This window comes from Octopus bimaculoides, chromosome 4 (assembly GCF_046866305.1).
Source record: "Octopus bimaculoides isolate indiv1 chromosome 4, ASM4686630v1, whole genome shotgun sequence".
Taxonomy (NCBI): domain Eukaryota; kingdom Metazoa; phylum Mollusca; class Cephalopoda; order Octopoda; family Octopodidae; genus Octopus; species Octopus bimaculoides.
Genome location: NC_142931.1, coordinates 10,246,158 through 10,258,657, shown reverse-complemented (window position 1 = coordinate 10,258,657; position 12,500 = coordinate 10,246,158). Strand labels below are relative to the sequence as shown.

Genomic DNA, 12,500 nt, shown 5'->3' with positions numbered 1-12,500 from the left:
GAAGGAGCCTTGGATCTAGGTTAGAAACCGGCTCTTTCTCTATTGACAAGAAATCTTGAAATAAAACTAAACCACACACACACACACACACACACACACACACAAACAAACACACGCACACATACACACACACAGACGCTCGCGCACACACACATACATGCATGTATATACACACATACATATATCCACACATACACACTTACACATACATATATCCAAACATACATACATACAAACATACACACATGCATATATACAAATAAAATAAAACATCTACGGACAAAGTTGACTATGCTGAGACCGATGGGTGAAACGAATATTGGTGGAACTTAAAAATGAAAACAGCCGCCAAGTTAAAACACATCCGGCCAAAACATTGTCTGTTGTAAGGGACCACAAAGAAACCTTATGTTCTGTTGTGGGAATCAGCTACCCTCTAGACACCTATGTTGTTAGAAAAATACAATGGAAAGAAGACATCTATGGACCATTGGAAAAGGGTTTGAAAATCCGGTACTCAAGATACACTTTCAGCTTCAAATCTATTATATTTGGAGCAACAGGATACATACCAACCCGTCTTGAGAAAAATATAGTTGAACTTGGACTCTTGGAGAGAGAACGCAAATCCTTAATTCAATACAAATAATCGCGATATCTGGGATCATAAAAATCTGTGAGACGTTCTTAAGATTTGGAGGATGATGGTTAAAACAAGACGCTTTCCTTAACAACCTTGCTTCAAAATAGGTGACCGATCAAAATTTATTCTAAACTAACAAAGGGAACAATAACATACATGTATATGTGGTGGATGCTGTCAAGGTTCCAGTGACTGAGCCTCGTTCCCATATTAGAAACTGACTTCTCGAATGGTGGAAAAAAATTTTTAATGAAACCAGACGACTCTACACATTTACTAATAAATCAAACAAAATGAGTTCTTGACATAATAATGGAGAAACAATGTAAAAGAGATGTAAAGATTCAATAAGATATTATTGGAACAAAGCTAAAATTGAAGTGAAATGATTTCTGTGGTAAAAATGCTTGTTAATCTCTATTGAGAGAAATAATAATAAACAACACATGAATTGCTTGGGGAATACAATAGATAGGAAACTGTGGATAACTACTGGAATGCGAGCGTTTAATGTATGGCGATTGCGGAGACGGTGGTAAGGATGGTTGACGGCATTTGTAGTAATTATGATGGTGGTGACGGAGGTAGTGGTGGTGGTGGTAGTGACGGAGGTGGTGGTGGTGGTCGTCGTCGTCGTCTCACTGTCGTCATAAAAGCGGCGAAGGTGGTGGTGGTGGTATTGAGTACATAAGATGAGGGTGGTGTTGGTGGTAGTTGTAGAGCTGGTGATGGTTGGGTGAGTGGGTGGTTGGTTATGGCGGTGATGGTAATATGTTGTTCTAGTTGTCAGTAGAGGCGTCGGCGGCAGTGGAAGTGGTGATGGTGATAGCCGGGATGATGATGACGGAGGTGGTGGTGGTGGGGGTGGTGGGGGGGGGGTCGTCGTCGTCGTCGTCCTTGTCATCGTCGTCTCACCATCGTCATAAAGGTGACGAAGGCGGTGGTGGTGGTGGTGGTGGTGAGTGTGTCATTGCAGTTCATTTTCCAAAACCAAAAGTAAAAAAAAAATCCAAAAGAATAAATAAAACAAATGAACAGTTAATTACAAGAGAAAAAGTTAGAGCAAAAACAAAAAAAACTCAGCTGATTACAATTTACAATTAAAAATTTTTAAAAGACCCTGAATTCTGATTAGCAAACGAAATCCAAATACACCATCATTGAACAATCTTTTACATGGAATCCCATTAAATTACACAACATTATTGTGTTGTCGGGGTTTGTGAATGACATCAATTTCTTTAGTTAATGGCGATCAACCCTGAGACAAAATTAAATTGAAGGAAACCGTTGACCTTTCCACGGTTGCGGATTAATAGATTAATCAGTATTAAGGACCTGACATCTTTTTATAAAATACCCACGGTTATCATTAATGGATTTTGGGAACTTTTGGTCCCCAAGTCTTTCCGGGTTATCTTCTAACCTTTTACTTTTTTTTTTTGTCTTTTGTTTTTTTTTGTTTCAGTTATTAGACTGCGGTCGTGCTGGTGCACCACCTTGAAGAATCGATTCCCAGTATTTTATTAAGCCTAGTACTTATTCTATCGGTCTCTTTTGTCGAACGGCTATATTACAGGGTCGTAAACAAACCAACACCGGTTGTCAAGAAGTAGTGAGAGACAAACAGACACATTCACACACACACACACACACACACACACACACACACACACACACACACACGACGGGCTTCTTTCAGTTTCCGTCTACCAAATCCACTCACAAGGCTTTGGTCGGCCCGTGGCTATTACAGAAGACACTTGTCCATAGTAGAAGACACTGCGTGTCTCGCAGTAGGGCTGAACCCGGAACCATGTGGTTGGGAAGCAAGCTTTTTAGATCACCTTGGACAACACACTCTAAATTAAACAAACATTAAATTTACTTCAATAATTAAATGAAACACAGGTTCCTGTACATTAGTGTTAATTAATGCGGATTATAAGAGGTTCCGGACCGTCAGTGTCCGGAAGGTCGGCATTGTACTATGTATTATGTAAACGGATAAGGATGTCGGAATGGATGTCTCCTACTGAAAAGAATGACGTAAGGTCTTCCATTATTTCGCTGAACTGAAGTACGTCCTACTCACTGAATTACAGTGAGGTATGGCTGAGTATCTCGTAAACTGAACGGAACGTAAATCTGCAGCAGAACCAGCTTGAAACAGACTGTCAAGGCTGGTATTTTAAATTACGGGTAGAATCCAGCCAAAATGCTTCTACACAATTTCCGTCTCCCCAATTCCACTCTGAAAGCAAGCTAAAGGTCTACAGGACTCATATTCTACCGTTTTTGCAATATGCCGGTGAGAAATGGAACGTTTATCGTTGTTTTATTCAGCTGAACTCTCATCGCAAAGCCTCGAATTCGATCGGGAGACAGAGCGTCCTTCCGTACAGTTTTCACGGGGGCTGTGTAGCCGTCCAACGACAAACCCTTAGAGACTAGGGTCTATCACACGGATGGAGTATTATAGGTTTAGAAATACCGCCCCGATGAGATGCTATGGTCGGACGTTTCCTTCGATGTTGAACCAGCTGCTTTATAGGGCAGTGAGGTTCCAACTTGAGCCGTTGTGATTCGCTAACTCCAGAGGTCAATGCCCGACCCCGGCCAAAAGCCGGGCTATCGGAAACGGTGTTGTGTGCCTCTTGAGCCAGCTCAGATGGAGTCCGGTAGGCTCCGGGCCCTTTTGCGATCCTCCACAGTGGACTGGTTTTTCAGGAGGTTGTGGTCCACCAGCACTAATACTTCCAGGCGAGTTGGTCACCGTTGATGGATGCACTTCCGAGATACGTAACACCGTCCACATTAAGATATTGGTAAATGCTGCAGCCTACGAAGGATGCTATCTGTGCTGTGCGATTGTAATGAGAATTCTATGGGACCAGCCTTAATGGAAAAAAAAAAGGTGGCGAAAAGGCCAATCTCTCGTCGCAGAATGCTATACATTTCAAAGCAAGCATGGCTGTGTGGTTGCTCACTATGTAACCACGTAGTTTCGGGTTTAGTCCCATTGTGCGGCATTTTTGGGTAAATGTCTTCTACTATGCGGGCGGACCAGTGCCATGTGGGTGTATTTGGTAGACAGAAACTGTGTAGAAGTCCATCGTGTGTGTGTGTGCATGTTTGTATGCATATATGTATACATGTGTGTTTGTGTTTGTGTCCGGCCCGCCACTACCGCTTGACAATTGGTGTAAGTTTGTTTACGTCCCCGTAAGCCTGCAATTCGGCAAAAGAGACCGACGTAATAAATACCAGACTCGAAAGTATAAGATAAAATACTGGAGTCGATTTTCTTCGACTTGAAACCGTTAAAGTCGTTGCCCCAGCTTGGCCGAACTCCAATAACTGAAACAAGTAAAAGATAAAAAGATATATATGTGTGTATGTGTTTGAGCGCGTGTACTTGTGCGTGCGCATGCGTACGTATGTAATAACCCTCGTTTTCAAGTAAGATTTACTCAACAACTCCATTATATTAAATTCTCAGTCATAAAACTTTCCCTCGATGCTATAAGTTCTCGCCTGTAACTATTAAAAACTGTCTCGACTCTACTAAACAAGCTGTCTCCACCTGAATTATGGTTTCCCTTTAGGCTGTTCTACTCTGTCCTTTCGTTTATATATGTTCGTTTCTATGGCTTTCTTTCTCTTTCCGTCCACCAGTTTTTTGTTTCTTACTCTATTTCTTCTCCTTTTTTTCTTTTATTTTTACATAATGTTCCACTTTTCCTCCCTCCTTATACCTCTCGCTTCATATCTCTATATGCGACTCTCTCTCTCTCTCTCTCTCTCTCTCTCTCTCTCTCTCTCTCTCTCTCTCTCTCTCTCTCTCTCTAATACTAATGCTGTTTTGTTCTCTTCATCATCACTGCATTCAAACGTTCTCAGCCTTTTGTCTTTGGCTCACCTGACAGGCCTCTTAATACGTCTCACCTGTCAGTTAACATCCACTCATTTCTTTTGAGAAGACCTCAAGAAAAAATTAATTTTTTTTAAAGCAGTGAGAATAAGAAAAGAAGGGAAAAATATTTTTATAAAGTTGAATCTAATAATAATAATAATAATAATAATAATAATAATAATAATGATGATGATGATGATGATGATGATGATGATGATGATGATGATGATGGTGATAATAATAATGATGATGATGATGATGAAAAGAAACATAACAAGTAACTGCAGAATATGTGGCGATGGATAAGAAACAATAAACCGTATTATCTCTGGCTGCCCAGTCCTGGCTAAGAAGGAATATATTCACAGACACGACAGAGCTGGGACCTATATACACTGGAAGCTATGCCAACACTATGGAATAACAACAGAAAAAAGATGGTATAAACACACGCCAGAAAAGGTCACAGAAAACGAGAAAGCAACCATACTCTGGGATATGCCAATACACACAGATAGAGAAATTAAGGCAAATAGACCAGATATAGTTGTCAAAGATCATGAAGAAAAAAAATGCTTTCTAATTGATGTATCAATACCAGCAGATGACAATGTTTCTCTAAAAGAAATGGAGAAACTTTCAAAATACAAAGACCTGGAAATAGAGGTAACTCGAATGTGGAATCTAAAAACAGAAACAATTCCTATCATAGTAGGTGCATTAGGTATAATAAAAAAATATTCAGAAAAAAAAACATAACAAAAACACCAGGACTTACAAATATATATAACATACAGAAAATTGCACTACTGGACACTGCACACACTCTACGCAAAACACTTTCAATACAGTAACCATAAGAGCACCACAGCAAACCACAGCACATACCCAAGGCGCACAGAGCTGCGCTCGGTAGTGAAGTGAAAGCACGTTATAAAAATAAAACTACTGAATAATAATAATAATAATAATATTTCTCCTGTGATTTCAAACTGTGATGTCAATGTGGAATCCGAATCTCCAATTATGCCACTCTAATAGAAGTAGTGACCACAAAAAATATTAATATCAACTGCGGCATTTTCCAAAGTGACTCACTTCCACCTTTAATAGTTTGCATAGCTCTAATACCCCTTACAAGTGAACTTAACAGAACAGGGTATGGATATAAAATTGGCGACAAGAAAATATATTTTATATGGATGACTTTGGCAAAGACGATGATGAGCGTGAAGGATTATTACGTACTGTGAAAGCATTCAGTGATGACATTGGGATGGAATTTGGTCTTGATAAATGTGCCATGGCCACTTTCTAGAAAGGGGAAACTGCAGACATGACATTCAGTGGTGTGGGATGTTGACACAGTCATAAAAGAACTCGAACAGGAACAAACTTACAAATGCCTCGGAATAAATGAGGGTTCTGACATTCAACATGCAAGTATGAAAGAAAATATCAGGAAGGAGTGTTACAGCAGAGTTCGAGCAGTCCTAAAATCGGAGTTAAATGCACGTAACAAGATTGTTAGCTATAAATTCCTTAGCAGTTCCGGTTGTTATTTACAGTTTCAATGTGTTGAACTGGAATATGAGCGAAATAAAGAAGATTGACAGGAAAATCCGTAAGCTACTGACTTGAAATAAGATGCACCACCCAAAGGCAGATGCAGATCGATTTTTACCTACCCAGAGTTCAAGGGGGTCGAGGTTTGAAACAATTTGAAATCTCCTACAAAACCATCACAATTGGACTGGCAAAATATCTTGAAACATCTAACGATTGGATGCTAAAGCTCGTTGAAAACCACGAAAGACGTAAGAAGCTTTATTCTGTTATGAAGGAGAGCAAAAAAGTTTCAAGTGAGGTTATGCATAATACCCAGGTTGAACAGCATGAGGGAAGAGCAGCAACTGTAGTTGCAAGAAGGTGAAATAAATAGCAAATCAAAATGCGTTTGAACAATTGACTGATAGGTGGGAACAAGAACCTCTGCATGGCAAATATGTGGCTCGTAACAAACAAGCAGATGTAGACCAGAAGCACACCCGTCAGTGGCTACGGAGCTCAAAGTTAAAGGCAGGGAATGAAAGCTTTATCTTGGCTGCTCAAGATCGGAGCTTATTGACCCGGAACTATCAAGCCAATGTAATGAAAAACGGAGTAGACCCAAAGAGCCGATACTGCAACGATGGGGTAGAAACAGTGGACCGCCTAATCTCTGGATGAAAGGTTTTAACACCTGTAGAGTATGAATCAAGACATGACAGAGTTGGCCAATATCTACACTGGATGTGTTGGCATTATAAAATCAAAACTGCTGACAAATGGCACAAGCACCACACTGAGGCTGTAACTGAGGGAGAAAATGTAACTATTCTTTGGGACTTCCCAGTATGTATAGACCGGACCAGAATATCGTTACTTTTCCAGTCTACTGCATAACTTTACTTGGTACATGCTCAAACCAATTCTCTGTTACTTCATATTGATATTTACGGCATAAGAGCCAATGAAGATACACACACTTTATCGTGGAGGTGCTTGTATTCTTTTTGTGCAAGGATCTCGCATCCATTTACCAAGAGGGTCGCATTTTCCACACTCTTTCCACAGAGTCTGCATTTCTGAATTAGTAGCGAGAGCCTGGTCTTGTGCAGCAATGACCAGGCTTTCGGTGGTTCGCTTCAAATCACCTCGCTCAAGCCACGCCCACGATGCTGTATTATCCTTAACGTCACGTGTATTCCTTTTAAACTGTCCATGCATTCTCATTTGAAGAAGGTCTTCTTTTCTCTTCTCCTCAGCTCTTTGGTTAAACTCTTCCTTGCCCATAATTTCATCTGCACTTACACCCATATCTTTCGCAGCATATTGCAGCAGGTCTTCATCACTATTTATCAAATACTCGGCAAGCGTTCTCCTTTCACTCCTTATACAATGATCTATACTAATTAGTCCTCTGCCACCATTCTTTCTTTTCATATAGTCAGTTTACGTTTGCTTTAGGGTGTAGCACCCCATGTGGCGTCATCAACTTTCTCGTCCTTCTGTCCAGTGTTGATATTTCCTCCTTAGTCCATTTGAGGGTGGACGCACTATATCTGACCACTGCCACTGCCCAGATATTCATTGCGGTAATGGTAATCAAACTTTTGGCATTCAGGTTGGATTTCAATATCATCTTCCCCCTTTTTTGATACGCCTCGCTGACCTTGACTTTTATTTCACTGTGTAAAATGTCATCCAGCTCCAAAATACCTAAATGTCTATACCCACTACCGTCGGGCTCACCCATGGTCTCTCCTGATGGTAACCGCAATCCTCTGCAGGCTGCTTTCTTCCCTCTTTTCATATTGAGTTCTGAGCATTTGGTGATCCCAAATTCCATATCGACATCCTTACCATATTTCTGGGCTATTTTAGTTAAGAAATCTCTCTGTTTTTCAGATTTTCCAAGCAACTACAAGTCATCCATAAACAGAAGATGGTTCAACGATAGGCCTTTCTTCCCACATCGGTAACCCATCTTAACTTACCGAAGTGTCACTGTTATGGGTTTTTGTGCAATTACGAAAAGTAACGGAGAAAACGAGTCACCTTGGAAAATTTCCCTTTTAATATTAACTTCTCCAAGGAATACATTACTTGAGTACAATTTGGTTTTCCACTCTATCATGAAAATTTGTGATGTTGTCAGCAACACCAAACATTTGCAGGCATTCAACGATCCAAGAATGAGGCATCATATCATATGCCTTCTGAAAGTCAATCCAAGCCATAGACATGATTGTATGATGTTTTTTACAATTTCTCAAAACTGTTTTTTCGATGACAATGTGATCCTTGGTACCCTGAAAACTCTTCCTACATGCTTGGCGCGTTTCTTCAGATTCTTTATGTTCTGAATTGACCCCCACCCCCACCCCCACTCCCGCTGAGGTCAACTTTGCCTTCTTCCTTTCGAGATCGATAAAATAAGGTCCCAGTCAATTACTGGAGTCGCTGTAATCGATTGACATTCTACACCCCCACCCCAAAGTATTACTGGCTTTGTGCCACACCTTGAAACAATTACAATCATTAATGATGTAGTTGTTGTTTGTGTTATTGTCTTTCTTGCTGTCGTTGTTGTTGCTGCTGCTGCTGCTGCTGCTACTGCTGCTTCTACTGCTGCTGCTGCTGCTGCTGTTGTTGTTGTTGTTGTTGAACAGAACGTGGATCTCTAAAATTGTCGTCTGATAAAAAAAAATGGAGGAAAATAAAGGCAGCTCATTGCGAGAGTAAGTTCTGAAAGAGAGAAAGAGAAAAGGAGAGAAGCGAGTGAGTGGAGAGAGAGAGAGAGAGAGTGAGAGAGAGAGAGAGAGAGAGAGAGAGAAGCAAAGAGATGATGGGAAATAAGTGAGAGGAGAGATGGATTAAGTGAATTGCAAGTGTGTATAAGAGAACAAATTTGATTGGTTGAATCATTAATAGGCGGAAACATAAGATAATTGAAACGAGAGATAAATGAGGGCGTGCGGAAAACGTTTTAAAAGGATTAGGATAGTAAATTCTTGGGGATTGTAAGACAAAACTGTGCCGTATTTGGGCGACAGGAATTCTTGAAATGTCTTCAGTAATATAATAAGCGAGAGGGCGAGAAATTTTATAGGTTTAATATTTTTTATTTATTTACAAACTCTGTAACCTTTAATTGAGTTAGAGGAAGAAATAATCGCTTGGATTATAATATGGATTATAACGGAGAGCGTCGCCTTATCCTTCAGAGCAAACCGAGTGGCCAGCCAGACAACCGAGCAACAAGACCGATTCAACTGACCAACGAAATGGGACATCAGTTGATAAATAAACCATGTTTACATAGAGTAAATAGGTTTGACTGTATGGTTAAGAAGTTAGGTTCTGTCCCACTGCAAGGCCCCTTGGGTTCGTGTCTTCTATTACAGACCCGGACCGACCAATGGCTTGTTGAGTGAATTTAGTGGCGTAAAGTGCGCTAACGCCCGGGGTATATAGACAGACAAACAGGCAGACAGACAAACAGGCAGACAGACAAACAGGTAGACAGACAAACAGGCAGACAGACACACACAGACAGGCAGACAGACTGAAAAAAGGCAAATAGATAGATAGATAGATAGATAGATAGATAGATAGATAGATAGATAATATGGCTGTCGACTGATTAATCGGGTATGACTCTTCTCGACTCTAGATATATGAGCAGATCTATATATGCAAATATATACGTGAGAAGACATACGTAAAACAAACATACGAATCTTCGTGTATACATGCATACATACATACATACATGCATAAATACAAGCATGCGTACATACATATATACAAAAATACCTTGTGGTTGATGTTGGATCTAGGTTAGAAACCGGTCCTTCCTGTCTTGGCAAGAAATATTGAAACAAAACTGAATAATGGCATACATGTATACATACAAACATATATACGCACATAAATATATACACATACATACATAGACTAAAACACACGCATATATTAAGGCGGCGAGCTGGCAGAAACGTTAGCAAATCGGGCGAAATGCTAAGCAGTATTTCATCTGCCGTTACGTTCTGAGTTCAAATTCCGACGAGGTCGACTTTACCTTTCATCCTTTCGGGGTCGATAAATTAAGTACCAGTTAAGCACTGGGATCGATGTAATCGACTTAATCCCTTTGTCTGTCCTTGTTTGTCCCCTCTATGTTTAGCCCCTTGTGGGCAATAAAGAAATAACACACATATATATGTACATGGTTAGTGATAGAAATAGAGATAGTCTATCTCTATAGACTATCTCTTATCATAGCAATTTTAACAGTAAATATTCAGCCTCATATTAACAGCGAGTTTGTGTTGTTAGTTTTTAACTGATTTGGTACCTATGTGTGTGTATGTATGTATATGTGTCTTTGTGTTTGGCCCCACTACGTCTGTTTGACAACCGGTGGTTTACCTATCCGTGACTTAGCAGTCCATTAAATAACCAGCTCATAGAGTAAGACCCGACTTTTTTGACAAAACAAGTAAATATTGGGGTCAGTTTGAACGAGTGAACTTTTCGAGGCGGTGCCCCAGCATGGCCTCAGTTCAATAGGTGAAATAATAAATATAAAAGATAAAAGAAGAGTAAAGCTAAAGTTGACACATTTAAAGCCGTGAACATTAAATATGTCAGCTGAAATAATTACGCGGGGAGGAAACAAAAATGTTAGTCAATAATTATTATTTCTACAATAAACACAAGGTCTGAAATTTGGGGGAAGGGGCCAGTCGGTTACATCGACCCAAATGCTCAACTGATACTTATTTAATTGATCCAAGGAAGAATTTGAACTCAGGGCGTAAAGCCGGAAGTAATGCCGCCGAACATTTTGTCCGGCGTACGAATGATAATGTGTCAGAAATCTCAAGAATCAAGAATTTTCCAAAATTAACATCTCACCAAGGAGATAAAAGGGCAGTTGTGGTCAGTCTCCAGCGTGACAGTTGACCAATCTTATTTCTAGACTTATACAAAAAAAAGACAAGAAAAAAAAAACAGTTGCAGGACTTTTATGGCCGGAGTAATTTGCATAATCTGAATAAGAACCGAAGGAAAATAACTCAGAATGTTCAGTGGTATGCATTTAAACGCATAAATAAATACAGACAAATCAAATAATATTCAACATAAGTTTTTTATTTATGAAAATTATCTCCGCCTCCAAATGATGCATTACGTTTACGAAACGGCAATTAAGACTAGCTCCACTTGAGAAGAGATGGTCTCAAAAATCAAGAATTTAGACACGGATGGGTATCTCTTAATTAATTGGCTGCATTAATCTTTAAAGGCTTTGATGTCACTCAAAGAGTGTACCATGGATAATCTAAGCTAGTTGAAATCGGTGATTTGCTGAACGAGGTACCTTCATCTCTCTTGGAGAATTTATGGTTAGTCACATTAGCTATTCCTTACTGCTTTTTTGGCAGTAAGGAATAGCTTTCAGTCTATTTACTTCTTGCTCAAAATGTAAAGTTAATTACATTAGGGACACAGAATTTGATGTGCGCGTGTGTAATCTTCATTAGTTTAGAGTAATTATCTGCTTTATGGCTTCCAAGAAAATTTCTTGCAAACAGAATGGACGAAGAACATGTATCTACCTCAGCCATCGTTCATTGAATCTTGAAAATGTGGGTCTTTCATGAGTCTCTTGCTTTGTGGTCCGTTGAAAATACCTGCCTTCATCTTCTTCATGCGTAGAGTTGGAAATTTTCTGCATATATAGTCAAAGCAGTTCCTTCTTGGTTCAAACCCTTCACAAATCAGATATAATATCCCATATCAGATATAAAGATACGTGTTCTTAAATTTCTCATTAATAAACCCATTTTATTTCATAGAATGTACTTTTTAATTTCAGTCGTAAAATTTATTCACAAGATTACAATTCAATAATCATAAGTTAACACTTTGCTTTATAGTTTTAACAGATCGTTGTTTCTTTTATTTATTTATTTATTTATTTATTTATTTATTTATTTATTTATTTTAAGTAGATTTATACTGAGAGCTAAAAATACATACTTCAGAAATGAATTATTTATATTACGTATCAACAAATATTACTTATTAATACGGTGGAGGCGCAATGGCCCAGTGGTTAGGGAAGTGGACTCGAGGTGGTAGGATCGCGGTTTCGATTCCCAGACCGGGAGTTGTGAGTGCTTATTGAGCGAAAGCACCTAAAGCTCCACGAGGCTGCGGCAGAGGGTGGTGGTGAACCCTGCTGTTCTCTTTCTCTCACTCTTTCTTCTTCTTTCTGTTGTACCTGAATTTCAAAGGGCCAGCCTTGTAACACTCTGTCTCACGCTGAATCTCCCCGAGAACTACGTTAAGGGTAAACGTGTCTGTGGAGTGCTCAGCCACTTGCAC

General features: G+C 39.6%; 1 protein-coding gene across 2 annotated transcripts in view; it reads left to right on the top strand.

The window, feature by feature from the left end:
• Positions 1 to 12,500, top strand: part of LOC106875045 (synaptic vesicular amine transporter) — a 70,261-nt gene that overhangs the window by 8,138 nt on the left and 49,623 nt on the right. Inside the window, exon 1 of one of the 2 annotated variants that reach the window (XM_014923006.3) lies at positions 8,773 to 8,842. The exons of the other annotated variant lie outside the window; for it this stretch is intronic. The gene's annotated coding sequence lies outside the window, so the exon portion shown is untranslated. Of the gene's footprint in view, positions 1 to 8,772; positions 8,843 to 12,500 lie in introns of those variants that run through there. 2 annotated transcript variants of the gene reach the window in all.